Source organism: Pseudorca crassidens, chromosome 9 (genome assembly GCF_039906515.1).
Source record: "Pseudorca crassidens isolate mPseCra1 chromosome 9, mPseCra1.hap1, whole genome shotgun sequence".
NCBI classification, from domain to species: Eukaryota; Metazoa; Chordata; class Mammalia; order Artiodactyla; family Delphinidae; genus Pseudorca; species Pseudorca crassidens.
The window spans coordinates 37019701-37034220 of record NC_090304.1 but is presented as its reverse complement, the minus strand read 5'-3'; positions in this window follow the sequence as shown (position 1 = coordinate 37034220).

Genomic DNA, 14520 nt, shown 5'->3' with positions numbered 1-14520 from the left:
TATTAGACCTTTGGGTGAAGGCATTGGGTCTCCAAAAAGAACCTTTTAAAAATGCAAAAGGGTTATCTCAGAGGGATGCCATAATTACCCAGGTAGGGATTGCTTACTAGGTAAACAAGATGGGGCCACTGGAACAGAGTAGGAGAAGCGCAGCATTGGGGGATGGGGTGGGATATGCAGTTTGGTAATGGGTGCAAAGAAATCCCAGGAAAGAGCTATCAGGTGCTTGGTGGGGTAGGCAGAGGTGGAACACATTTTGCAAACTTCTGGCGGTCAACCCAAGCTAGCTCGGCTTCTGTGTTCTTGCTTTGCAGCTGGGGGAAGCTGGGGCCACCTGGCAGCCTGCAGGGCTTGGGGGAGGGCACAACTTGGACTCATCAGATTTGACTCTGAGCGTGGTCACCCACTAGCTAGGTGAGCTAGGACAGGTGACTCTATTCTTCTGATCCTCAGTTTCCTCATCGGCTAAATGAGGGGAGAGTCTAACAGGGTGTGGGAAGATTCAATGGTAAGAATGGGGGAAAGCATCATTTTCCCAAAGAGGAAAAGGGAGACAGAGACAGCCGACCGCTCGTCCTAAGTCACAGAGCAGACAGAACAGAGGCTACAGGTCTGTCTTCTCCAGGCTGGCCTGCTCAGATGCTACCTGCTACTTCTACAGCTGGCCCCTGGAACTAGCCATTCCCGCAGGATGGGCTCTTGTCACTGGGAGTCTCCTATTTCCCTTCACCCAGGCTTCTTCTTCTTCTTCTTCTTCTTCTTCTTCTTCTTCTCCTTCTTCTTCTCCTTCTCCTCCTCCTCTTCCTCCTCCCCCCTCCCCTCCTCCCCTCCCCCTCCCTCCTCCCCTCCCCCCCTCCCCTACTCCCCCTCCTCTTCCCCCTCCCTCTCCCCCCCCTCCTCCTCCTTTTTTTGCAATTAAGCAAGCCTATTTTTCTCTTGAAATCTCTACTTGTCACCACTGCCCTGTAGAGGATCTGGGCCTCACTTGCCCAATCACCCTATAGCCAAGAGGGTCTGATTTGTTCCCGGCCTTTAAAACATACCCATAAGAGGAGAAGCATGTGCTCATGACTGTTTTAGGAAATTCCTTGAAATCACCTCTTTGCCAATCTGCTCCTGATTCCCTGGCACCCTGTCTCATCTCTCTGGCCCCAAACTTCTGCTTCACACACCAAATTCCATACCTTCCTCTGCTCCCCTATTTGGGAGCAACTTCTAAGCTCCTTCCTAGGGATTTGGTTTCTGATGTCCTCTCTGGTCTTCAGCTTTGTTAACTCATTTGACCTCTGTCTCCCAGTGCCAGGTGGAGGCTCTGGGCGGTGGGGGCGGTGGAGGAGTTGGAGGTCCTGACCTTACCTTGACGGGACGTGTGGCTCCCTTAGGAGCCCTTAGGACTCCTTAGGACTTAGCCCTTAGGAGTCCCTTAGGACTACTGGCTCCCGCCAGTGTGCAGGTTCTTTCTCTGCACGCTTACTCATTCATTTTATAGACAGTCTCGGGCGTCTACTCTGTGCCGAGCATGGTGCAGGGTACTGGAAATACCACACACACAGCAGCCCCTGCCCCAGTGGAGCTGATAGTCTAGAGACAAGTAATGAGACATTAACAGTACAGCTGAACAGGGCTGTGCTGTGAGAGGCTGACGAGGAGCACAAAATTCCAATTTGATGGTGGTCAGGGAAGCCTTCCTGCAGGAAGCCAGTCTCATCTGAGACGTAAAAGGCAACTAGGAGTTAGCCAGTTAAAGGAGTGGAGAAGAGAGTATTGCCAGATAGAAAATGGCACGTACAGAGGCCTGCAGGCATCTGAATGAATGAAGGATGGCAAGAATATGGAGTAGGGTGGAGGAGTTGGGGGAGAGGTGTAAGCAGGGCCCAAGCATGGAAGGGTTTGCAGGCGTGCTGAGGAGTTTGGGCTTTGTCCTGTGGATGACGGGAGCCATGGGATGGTTGCAAACATCAGATCTGCATTCTGGGGAGATCCCTGTGCTGCCATGTGGAGGACGGAGCCAGCCGCTAAGGCTGTGGTGGTGATAGATGACTTCAGCCCTTGGGACTTGTGCTCTTTAGAGAACACCCCACCCACCCACAGCCCCCACCCGCTCCCCCTTCCAACTTGCCACTTGAAAACGAAATCTCCAGCCTCCCTTCCTTTCTGCACTTGGCATTCAGCGTGTCCCGGGCTTTGTCCAATCAGCGCTGGCCGGCTGAGTGCCTCTCCCGTTCGCGGCTGGGGCCTGATAATGCGTGTCCTCCTTTGTTTCATTGTGCAAATATGTGTCTGCGATGTGGTTGGGACTGATAAGTAAAGAAAATTGTGTAGCTTAACAGCAGACATTTCATGACCTCAGGAGTCCCCCAAGATGCGTGCTCCCAGCAAATTGTCGGCAAGCCCATTTATCACGGCGCTGACCTGGGGCTCTGTGCACATTTCACTATGAAAACAACCCAGTGCCGTCAGTTACCATCTGCCCCGACCTCACCATAATGAAGCGAGCTTTAACTAACCCTAGTACCCACTGAGTGGTCCCATCACAAATGGCTTTTGAGATACAGACACCTGCGCGTGGAATGTAGTCTTCCTGATGGTGGATTTGTGTGGAAATCCAATACACCCTTGAAGCTTTGTTTATTTTTGGCTTAGGTAATTGAATAGCATTAATTATTTATATTTCATGTTGCAAGCCAGCAGGAAAAGGGCAGAAAGGGGGGAGGTTGGGAGAGGGACAGCTGACCAGTTGAGATCATGGCAAGCGGCTAAAATATTCTGAACCCTGATTAAGTAGGGGTGATTGTGTCTAGTCACTCCAAATAAATTTTGCTAGAAATATTGTATGTCGTTTCCCAGAAACTGTTTGCTGACTCCTTCAGGCAAAATGACAATTTATCAGTGTTTGGGAAGTCCCTTGGCAGTCCGGTTCTTGCTACCCCAAAACTCATTACACTCCATAGCTGTGACTTCAGCGATAAGAGCAAACTGCAAACTTTTACTGGGCGCTTACTGCGTACCACGTGCCAGGCACTGTGCTTAAGTTCCGAACAAATGTTGCAATCATTTGAAACTCAACCCCGTGAATTATCCGTTTAATTATTATCCCTATTTTACAGATAAGGGAACTGAGGCTAAAGAGACGGTCTTGCCCAAGGTCACAGCTAGTGATTTGAATCTGGGCCTGGCTGACTCAGACTCTGCAGCCCCTTTTTTCTGAGGATATGAATACTTTAAACTGAGGACAGGCACCCGCCCCAGAGCCCGTGAGTCCCACTGGGGTTTTAAGCTGCCTGGTAGGATCAGGACGGAGAAGCGGATAGAGCCCCCTCTTTTATACTTGGCTTTCTTTATGAGTTGTGAAGCTAAAGGTTACTCTGCTAATTAAATGGGGAGAAAAGGGGGCTGTTGGAGGATCAGTGGCAAAGTGACTCCAATTAAACCTTTAATGAGTATATTAAGCCATGTAAATCACACGCCTTTTTCTCCCCCTTTGGGAACATCGGCTTCCCTTGGCGAGCAAATCATTGGCCTACCCCGTGTCATCTGGGGCCTCCGGGAAGCTAGAAGGATGGTGGGTTTATTCTGCAAGTGCAAAAGCTGAATGATGCTTGAGGGTTTAAAAAAGAGAAAGTAAAAAAGGATCCCCTCTTTAATCACTAGTGTTTTACTAAATGTGACTTCCAGATTTAACAAAGCATGGGGACTAATTTAGGCTTTTGCTTTTCCTGATCTTTCATTAACAGATCTTGATTTTCTTTGAAACTTCAAATCTCTCCCAGTCACCCGCTGAGCTCTCAGCCTTGTTCTTGGGTGGGTGGGTGGGATTTTGGAGCTCTCCCCAGTCTTCCCATCCCTTAGGCAAATAGCCCCGGACTGCCTGGAGCGGCCTTGGCCAGGTTGAAAGGGAAAGTGGTCTGGTGCTGTGGTCTCCTCTCTAAATGGAATGGTTGAGGCCATGAGCCATATGAATCCAAGACTCTGTTCTGTGTGATCATTCATTCAGCGAATCTTCACAGAGCTTCTGTGATGCTCCAGGCTCATACTCCAAGATTTACCTTTGCTATTTAATTTCGTTTTCACAAAATCCCATGGAGGTGGACTTTATTACTGCACCCCTATTCTAAAGATGAAGAAACTGAGACTCAGAGAGGGTAGTTACTTACTCAAAGTCAAAAACATACTGTTGCGGAGCTGGTATTTGAACCCAAGTTTAGTTGACTCCAAAGTTTGGGCTCTTCTTCGACCCCAGTTGGAGGGAAATGACTGAGTGTTCTAGGCTGGGCCAGGGCTCAGGATTCAGTGAGGAGGGGGGTAGTCCTGGGGACAGACTAGGGGCTGGGAGCTTCTCTGGGAGGCTCTCCAGGGCCTCTGGGCCCAGGAGACTGGACCCCACAGAGAGAGCGCAGGATGTCCACAGACCTCTGTGCGCCAGCATCCTCTGTGGGGCTGCTCTCCTACCTCCCCACCCAGCTCCGGTCCGACTTCAGGGGGCACAGACAGAAGGGGGACCTTTCTGAGGGCTGGGAACTTTCCAAGAGCCATGCAACAGTCAGGGGCAGCCTTGGCTAGATTATAAAGGTGGCACACTTTTTGTTTCAGACAACTCCTCCCCCCTCATCCCCCCCCCTTTCCTTCCTTTTATCCGCTCATATGGAACCTCATTCTGACTCTCTGCTGGTTTCCATCTAATCCCTGCCTGATTTATGTTTTCAACACACACTTAAGTGTGCTGGGCACTGTTCTAAGCACTTTATACACAACGATTCGTTTAATCTCCATAACACCTCTACTAAGTAGATCTTATTATCCCTATTTTACCAATAAGGAAAACGAGGCAGGGAGAGGTTAACTAACTTACCCAAGGCCACACAGTTAGGATGTGGCCAAGCTGGGATTTAAACCCAGAGGATTTGACTCCAGCATCTGTACTCCTGACCACTACCTTGTGCTGATATTTCTGATAACTCCCTGATGGGATATTTTCATTTCAAAGGAAAAAATAAAAAGAACACTTTCAGACATAAATAATGAAGGTGTAATGGATGGACCGCCATGCAGTAGGGCTGATGTTTGGGGGGTGGGGGGCGGGCAGGGCTCTGGGTGCCATTCCTCACATCATAGTTCAAATGGGATGGGGAGACCAGACCTTACTTAGGGCCAGGATTCCTTGACACAAGAAGGGCTCTTTCCTTTAATTAATCATTAAACAGACGTTTCCTGAGCACCTAGCATGTGCTGGGCACCGTGCTGGGGGAGGTGAGGACGTACATGAAGAAACCCTACTTAGGAATGTCATAGCAGAGTGTTCAGGGGAGAGAGAACAGCACAGTGTGTGGTGAGGCTTGGGGTGGAGAGTCAGCAGAGCTTCTGGGTAAGAGAACAGGATTTGGTGCCCTTCTTACCTGGGTTCAGTCTGGCTACACCATATGCCAACTGAGCCTCAGTTTCCTCATCTGTGAAGTGGGAGTGACATTATATTATTATGTCGTTCTCAGTTCTCTTTTAAACTTGGCCCAACGCTCAGTAAACGAGAGCTGAGATGCTGCTGCCGCTATGCCAAATAGAGCTGAACACGGATGGAACATCATGATTTTCCAAAGACTCAGATGGAGGGGGTGGAAGGCCAGCTTTCTAGATAAGAGCTAGTATTCTTAAGGGGCGTGGCAAAGGGTGAGAAGAGGCACTTTAGCACTGGCAAACTCCGTTTAACAGTTGTCCCAGGTAGCCAGAAATGTCCTGTTGGCTAGTCATAAACTCCGCCTACATTGCTGAAGTGAACGCCACCCATCCAAAGGGGACCTGGCTGTGTTCCTTGTCATCCACAATATTCAGGGTGCTAGCTTCCTTATTTCTGAGAACTATTGGTCTTTTGCTCCAAATTGCTCTTTAGAAATACAGGTCCTCTGTCATTTGACCAGTTACTCTTTATTACCTGACTGACCTCTATTTATTCCCCTAGACCCAGGGTCGATGTCTCCTCTATGGAGAAGCCTTCCCTGCCTGGCTTGAGCAGAGTGAGTCATGCACAGTACACTGTCCCCATGCTGTAGTGCTGTGATTGTCAGAGTATAAGTACCCTAATAAGACTAGGAAACCACATGATTCAGTTTTGGAGCACTAGTATATCCAAGGACTAACAATCCAAATTTAAAAAAGTAATTATATTCAAATGAAAAAGTAACTAAAATCCATGTCCTGGAGACACCAAAGATGCTCATTCTCGTCTACCACAATCCTTGGCAAAACTCCCTTTTCTCTGCTCTCCAATTGCCTTATATCCAACAGTTCCTCTCAATCCTTTTCTGTGCCCCAAACCCCAAATCTCACTACACAGAATGTGCAAGCGTTTTCTGTCTCTTTCTTCCTTCCGTATCTTCTCTATTCCTGTCATAGTTCTATGGACTTAGTCCCTTTCCTAGCAAGTATGAATCCTTTCTCTTTAGGAGTGGGAAGGGAAAACCAAGAGGCCAATGCAGGATTCTCCTTAGTAGGTGGAGGCAAATATAAACCCTGAAACACAAGTCAACACATTTTTATCCCATCACTCATAATCTTCCCTCCTCTTGACTGTGAGACCCTCTATATGGGATAGGGACTGAGAGATTCATCTCTGTAGCCACTGTTTCCAGAGGTAATGGGGGGAGGAAGCCGGGTAGGCAGGCATAAATATTTGTTTGCTTTTGAGCCCCTGTTCGCAAGGCTCTGCTTGAGTTCCAGGATCAACTTTTTTTTTTTTGGTGGTGAAGGGACTCAAGGACGTGTGCACAGAGCAACTTGACATCAAATCCTCCTTCGGCTCCCCAACAGAGGAGCCCGTGTTGTTGGTGCCAGAGGGGACATTCCCATACCTACCAAAGTTGCCATCCTATCCCCCATTCTCTTTCATCTTCCTCTGCCCAAGTAGCACAGTTGGTCTCAACCCGGGTGTCAGCAGAATCACCTGGAGGGCTTTCTCTGGCTCTACCCACAGAATTTCTGATTCATTAAGGCTGAGTGAGACCTGAGAATCTGAATTTTCATAAGTTCCCAGGTGATGCTGCTGCCATTGCTTTGGGATCTATACTTTGAAAACCACGGCATTAGCAGCAAAAAGTACTCTTTTGGGGACCATACTATCAACTAACTTGAACCCTCGAAACAATTGAAAGCCACTGGGTTATGGGACACCTAAAGGACCTTCTACTAACCAGAATGCATTTTCTACCCACATGCCATCAATATCATTTTCTTCCCTTTCCCATAAGTATTTAGGGTTTTTCTCCTTCATTATAAGACCCTAGAGACAAGTAGGACCAGGAGCTATTTTGTGTGTGTGTGTGTGTGTGAGTGTGTGCGCACATGTGTGTGCGTGTGTGTGTGTATGTGTGTGTGTGAGTGTGTGTGTGTGTGTGTGTGTGTGTGGCTAGGGTGTTTTTCTTCCATCTCTTATAAATCTCTTCTGGCTTTCCTCCTTCTCACTGTGTCCTATTTATTATTTATTAAGAGGGTCTTAGCTCAATCCCAAGGAGCCCTGAGAATGTACTAAGGGATAAGGAATGGGGAGAAAGTATGTGGAGACTATTCCTTTCCATCTGGACAAGAAGAGGACCAGAGACGGGGCTTCCTTCAGAGCACAGCTGTGCTGTTAGGGCTGCGCTGGTTGGCACATCTTCATTTTGTGAAGCATCTGCACAATGGGTGTTTCATTTTTTGGTTCAGCATCTATGAGACAGGAAGGGCAAGTATTACTATCATGAACGTAAAGATGAAGACACTGAGGTTCAGAGAGGTGAAATCACCTTCCCAAGGACACATAGCTTGTAGCTATAGACTAGAGTTTGGAAAGAATCCCAGGAGTCTGTTTTAAAACCTTCTTCTGACTTTCTGACACCAAGTTCAGGGCTTGTAGTGAGTCAGTCAATCTCTCAGTCAGCCTCTCAATCCACCAGAGTTTATCAAGAGCCTCTCATCTGGGAGGCTGTGTGTTAGGAGTGGAGGTTCAGCAATGAAGTCTATATTTGCCTGCTTTAAGAGAGCCCACAGTCTAGGAGGAAGCTGGACATGGAGAGAAGAATTGTCAGTGGGACGAGCATCCCCAAAGGAAATGCGCAGGTGCTGTGAGGCTTACAGCACAGGGATTACCCCTCACTGTGGTCTCAGATAAGTGTTCGCTGAAAAGGCCCAAGCTGAAACTCTTATTCAAGGATGAGTGGTGGTGATTTAGGAGATGACGGACTAGAAAAAGGCATATTCCAAGAAGAGACCAGCATGTATAAAGGTCTGCTTGTAGGAAAGAGGAGGAGCATATTTAGGGAAAGATCTGTGCAATTTGGAGCAAAATAAGTCAAATGAAGAAGGGACTGAGACGAGGCTGGAAAGAGCGGTGGCAGCCAGATCATAGATGGTCTTGCAGGTCATCAGAAGGGCTTGGAGCATTTCTCTAAGTGCCATTGAAAGCCATTGGGGGGTTGGTGGCGGTGGGGTGGTGTAATCAGATCTGCATCTATTCTATGGCTGGAGGGTCTGAGTAGAGGCAGGGAGACCAGTTAGGAGACAGTGGGAGTCCAGGTAGGAGGGTGACAATGGGCCGTCCTCAAGTGGTGGCAGTAAGGAGCGAGAGCAAGGGTTGGATTCCAGAGATAGAGGGGTTGGACCACTTGGTGCTTAATGGTGTTTGGTAGGTAAGGGTGGGGGAGGAGGTAAGGGTAACACCCAGCCACTGAGTGCACATAATAGGAGCTCAGAGGGTGTTTATGGACCTGAATGCATCTGACGGCAGACACATGCCTTGAGTGCGGGGAGCTGAGCCCTGGAGGTTTGGGGGTCAGTATTCCTGGGGGTGGGGAGTACTGGCATTTGTTGGAGTTTGAAGTGCCGTCCACTTCTTCCCTGGCCCCTACCTGCAAGCTGCCCACCTTCTCTAAACTGTATTCTGCTCATCGTTGTTGAAATGCTGACTGACAGTTATTTGCTTTTTATAAAACATGTAGCTTTCCTGCTATCTTTAGAGAAAAAGCACTGTAGGTGAGCCTCATCAAAAACACTCTGTAGCATTCTATCATGAGCCAATTGGAAAACTCGGGAAACATGTCTGATACGGAAGGATCTCATGAATAAGACTCTCTGGGGAACGTGGGCTGAGCTTGTTTCCCAGCCGTTTGCACCCATCAGCATGGCTGAGAAAGGAAGCTGGTGCAACAATCGCTTGCTCTTTTCTTTTGCACTTTGGTTGGTATGTGGAAGGGAACATGGCAGGCAAAGCTCCACGACCTGGTTCTTAGTCCAAAGAGAAGAAATGGGGAATGATAGAAATGAACACTCCAAATTCTCTTCGAGAATTCTCAGGGATTAACAGTTCATTCATCAAATATATCTTAGCAATACTTTATACCAGGCTTAGCAATAGATGATCTAGGAATGACAGAAGTGAGATAAGGCCCTTGCTTTCTGGTAACTGAGAGTATAGGGAGGTGAGATAGGATGAGATACTTGCCTAGATGGAGAGTTTCTTCAGAGCAGGGACTGTTACTGATTCATTTCTGTAACTCCAGAAGCTGGTCTGGGTACTGACAGAGTAGGTGGTCAATAAATGCTTGGTGAATAAAAGGATGGGAGGATGGTTGAACGGATGGATAGATAAATGGCTTATTGGTTGGATGCCCTTTGGTTGCAGGAAGTCCTGAATAATAAAATGTGTCTGTAGAGCACGTTTTGTCATTTCAGTGACCAAGCTGTAACCTCTGTTCACTCTTAGTCTTTCTGAGTCTCTGTCATCTCCAACAGCTGAGTATTCACAAAGATTCTGCTTCATTTGGCATTTGAGTCACCAGCTAAGCTTGGCTCAGTTTCCTCTGAGGACTGGGCAAGGCTCTTCCACTTGTTTCAACTTAGTGAGTAAACCACTTGTATGCTCAGAAAAAAAATCCTTCCGCCATATTTAAACTGGATGAAACATCAGAGATCATGTAGTTCAACACCTTCTTCTTAGAAATGGGGAGTAAATTACTTAAGAGCCAGCATACACTCTGTGAAAGAATGTTGGACTGGAGTCAGAAGAAGAGAAGACAGGCCTGAATTTTGTCCCTGGCCCTCAGGGGGCAAATTACGTAAGTTCCGGAGAACAATTCCTTCCTGCCTGCCTTCATGTGTTTGTCGTGAGGGTCAGGCGAATGAGCGAGGGCTTGAGGAAGGGCTTGGTAAAGACCAGCAGCAATTCTTTCCTAATGGCCTCAAGTTAGTAGCCGGAGAGCCAACATTAGGGCTAGGTCTTCTGAGTCAGGGTCTGAACAATGTCTGCTACTCCGCATTGCTTTCTAGAAATGGCATCAACCCGTGGACTTGTTGTGCAGTTTGGACCAAACCAAAATATGGGTGATTGATAAACCCACCAGAACGGCTGAAATCAAAAGGATTAAAAAAAAATCAGTGGTTGACAAGGCTGGGGAGTAACTAAAACTCTCACACACTGCTGGTGGGAGTGCAAATTGGTGTAACTGTTTTGGAAAACTGTCAGTATCCTCTCAACCCGAACATGTACATTTACTATGACTGAGCTCTTTCATTCCTAGGTATATACCCAAGAGAAATGAAGACAAAAGTCATGTGCTGGGATATTCATAGCAACATTATTCATAACAGCCCCAAACTGAGCCCTACCCAAATACCCATTAAGAGTAGAATGAATAAATTATAATTTATTTATACAATGGACTATTATACACCAATGAGAATGAACAACCTAAAGCTATATATAATAATATGGGTGCATCTTGGACACATAATGTTGAATCAAGGAGGCGACACACAAGACCACATGGGTATGATTCCATTTATATAAAGTTCACAATAGGCAAAACCAACCTCTGATATTAGCAGCTAGGACAGTGTTCACCACCGGGAGAAGGTACTAACTAGAAGGGGGCATGAGAGGGCTTCTAGAATGAGGCCGATGTTGTATTTATTTATCTGGGTGCTGATTACATAGGTGTGTTCAGTTATTAAAAATTTGTTGAGCTCTGAACTTGTGATTTGTGTATTTTCTTATTATGTTGTGCTTCAGTGAAAAGCTAAGCTAACAAGCAAAGCGAAACAAACTTAAGGGTGATCTCCACTGTCTGTCTCCCTGCCTTCCTCCACCGTAGGATGCCACTGCCCCAAAAGGCATTGCCCAGGTGCTCTCCCCTGCCTCACGCCTTGAGAAGCAGGGCTTGGGTTTGATGTGTGGCAGCTGGTGGAAGGGGTCACTACCTGGCGGGATCCTGCCCCTTTCCTGCTCTCCACCTCTTCAGGCTCACCAGACTCTTGCCCCAGGCACTCCAGATGGAAACCATGCTCAGGTTCCCAGAAATCAACTTCTGCCTCCTTTGCCTATGTGCTGCAGTCTAGTTACCATCACACAGCTGCCTCCGTGGCAGCCTGGCATCCATCATGGAGGACCAGACCACACGGCTGCAGATGAGACAGGTCCAGTCACACACACACACACACACACACACACACACACACACACAGACATAAACACACACACCCGTGCAGGGGGATGGGGCAAGGACTCACAGAGCAAGAGCTGAATGGAAGCTTGGAGATCACTGAGTCCCCCAAACAAGGCTCTCTTGCCTGTGATGGGATGCTCCTATAGGTGTCACCAAGATGAACAATTTGTAACTTAATGATCAACTTACTTTGTTGTGTATTAGGAAATAATATAATCAGTGCATTAAATCCTTGATTTCATGGATATTATTGCTTAGAATGATGCTGAATTTAAAAACTAGTTGGTTTAAAGACAAACATTAAGTATTACTATATGTGATATTATAAGGATATGGCAAAAATCATAGAAGTGGAAGTTTGGGAAACACTAATCTGGCTCCCTCAGGTCACAATGAGGAAACTGAGGCTTGATGTGGGGGAAGGAACAACGTGACGATCCTGACTCCTAACATGGGCACAGCACTGGAGAGCCCATTAAGTGCCTTAAGAGAGAGGTTTTCTTAAGAGAGAGATTTACCCCAGCATGGGAGGTTGAGATAATGACCATCATCCGTTACCAAGAATGAAGGAGCAGGGTCCCCGACAGAGCAACAGTGAGAACGTAGGCTTCCAAGTCAGATCAAGCTGGAGTCACATCCCAAACCCCCATTTTTCTTGCTGTGCGACACTGTACATGTAATTTAACCTCTCTGAGCTGAGGATACCTTAGCTGTAAGGAAAACTTTATACCTATATCACAGGGTTGTTACAAGGTTTAAAAGAGATGATAAGCCCCAGGCTCAAGTTGGTTGGTCTCTGTCCCTAGAGAGAGGAGGGGACTCATCTAAGGCAGCGTCTAGAGGCAGATCCACACCTGGAACCCAGGGCTCTTTGCTCCCAGTCTTGTTCTCTTTCTTCTAAGGCACCATCCGTCCTCATCCTGGTTCTGCAAGTCCTCGCTCCAGTGGCCCAGGGTCAGCTAGAGAAGAGTGTGGCATAGTTTACCCGGATCTCTGCTGGGTTAGCCTGACTTCCCATGGCGAGAGCACCAGTGATTTGAAGAGGCCTTCATGAGTGAGCCTGGGGATCAGTGAGCTGCGTCTGAGCAGCCGAATGGGCTGCCAGCCAGAGAGGGAGGCCCCCACTGCTTTGGAGAGCAATGAGGGGCCACTGCATTGGGAAGCAGTGCCCCTGGGATGCCAGCCCCAGCAGAGGGTAGCCACCCACGTGGCGTTCTGGGATGCACCTGTGCTGGAGAGCCCCATTCCCATACAACAGGAAACCATGCACACGGCCCTTCTGGGGCCAAAGGAGAGGCTGGCCCATTGATGTTTTATACACTGGCCACAGGGAGCTGCAGGTTTGGAGACCAGCCTGGTCCCCACGGCAGCAATTATGCAGAAGGTTAAATAGGAAAGATCTTAACCTAGGATCAGGACAGGAATAAAGGCACAGACCTAGAGAATGGACTTGAGGACACAGGGAGGGGGAAGGGTAAGCTGGGACGAAGTGAGAGAGTGGCATGGACATATATACATTACCAAATGTAAGATAGATAGCTAGTGGGAAGCAGCCACATAGCACAGGGAGGTCAGCTCGGTGCTTTGTGACCACATAGAGGGGTGGGATAGGGAGAGTGGAAGGGAGACGCAAGAGGGAGGGGATATGGGGACATAAGTATACGTATAGCTGATTCACTTTGTTATACAGCAGAAACTAACACAACAATGTACAGCCATTATACTCCAATAAAGATGTTAAAAAAAAAAATAGGAAAGATCTGGCCTTGTAGGAATTACCCAGATGGTTACAGTGTTTGCACATATCTTCCCTCCTCATTCCTTCCCTCTCTCCCTCTCCCTCTTGTCTTCTGTCTGCTCTTTTTCTCCTTCCCTCTCTCCTCCTGTCATGCACTGATTCATTTATTCATGAGGCACAGCAGCACATCAGGGACTTGGAGGCAGAGAGACCTGAGTTTGAGCCCTGGCTTTCCCTTTTAAGACCAGATTGGTCCGTTTGAAATGGCCATTGCGGTCAGTCTAAAATGGTCCGGAACTGTGGGTGAGATACTTAACCCTTTTGAGCCTCACTTTCCACATCTGTAATTTCATTCATTTCACAAGGTTGTAATGCTGAAATTACAATGCATGTAGGCTGTTTAGATGGTGCCTGACATGTAGTAAATACTCAATTGTATCTTTTTTAACGATAATTTCATATGATTTACCTATTATTTGTGTAGCCTTCGTGAAGCTGCCATACTGAATCTCTTGGAGCATTTGTATCATTAACTGTAAAACAGAGACAGTATCCACCTTGGAGCGTTGTTGTACGGATTAAATGAGCTAGTGTTGGTAAAGTGCTAGAGGCAAGCACCGAACAACTAGTGGCAGTTTTTTTCCATTCTTTCATTCATTTGTTCTACAGGCATTTCCAACTAAGAGCTGTGTGCCAGGCTCTGTGCAAGGTGCTGGGAACATAGAGATGAAAGAGAGATGTCTCTTTCCTTCAAGAATTTACTGTTCAATAGACTCAACAGGCAAGAGGCTTGTGGACATTTTATGCTGTAGGGAAATAAACGGAGCTGGAAACTGCTGGACTGAAACTTTGGGTTTTGTCTTCAGTGGGGGGAGTATTCATTGAGCATCTGCTCTGTGTCATGTGCAACATACACATTATCTCGTGTAGCTCTTGACACAATGCTATAAGGTAGGTATTACATGAGGAACTGTGGCTCAGAGATGGAAGTTGCTTGCTAATGTCTGACTCCAGTGTTCATTATCTTTCTACTGTACACAGCTATCCCCAGGGAGCAGAGTTAGGGGAGCAGAGTTAGGGGAGAGAAGTGACTGGGACCTGAGAGGTAGAAGTCAGCTTGACTTGACCTGCCATGGTTTCCTCCCTGTGAGTTACTCCTGAGTCTGCAGAGATACTTGGGGCTGGGGAGACTTCTGATAGGTTTCTCCATGGATGGGCCATTGGCGGTTCTGAAATTACTGGGCACTTCCCTGGGGGCTGAAGCTCGAGCTGAGAATTGTAAAGCAGCATCAAGTCCAAGATGTGACTCCTGTCCCCAAA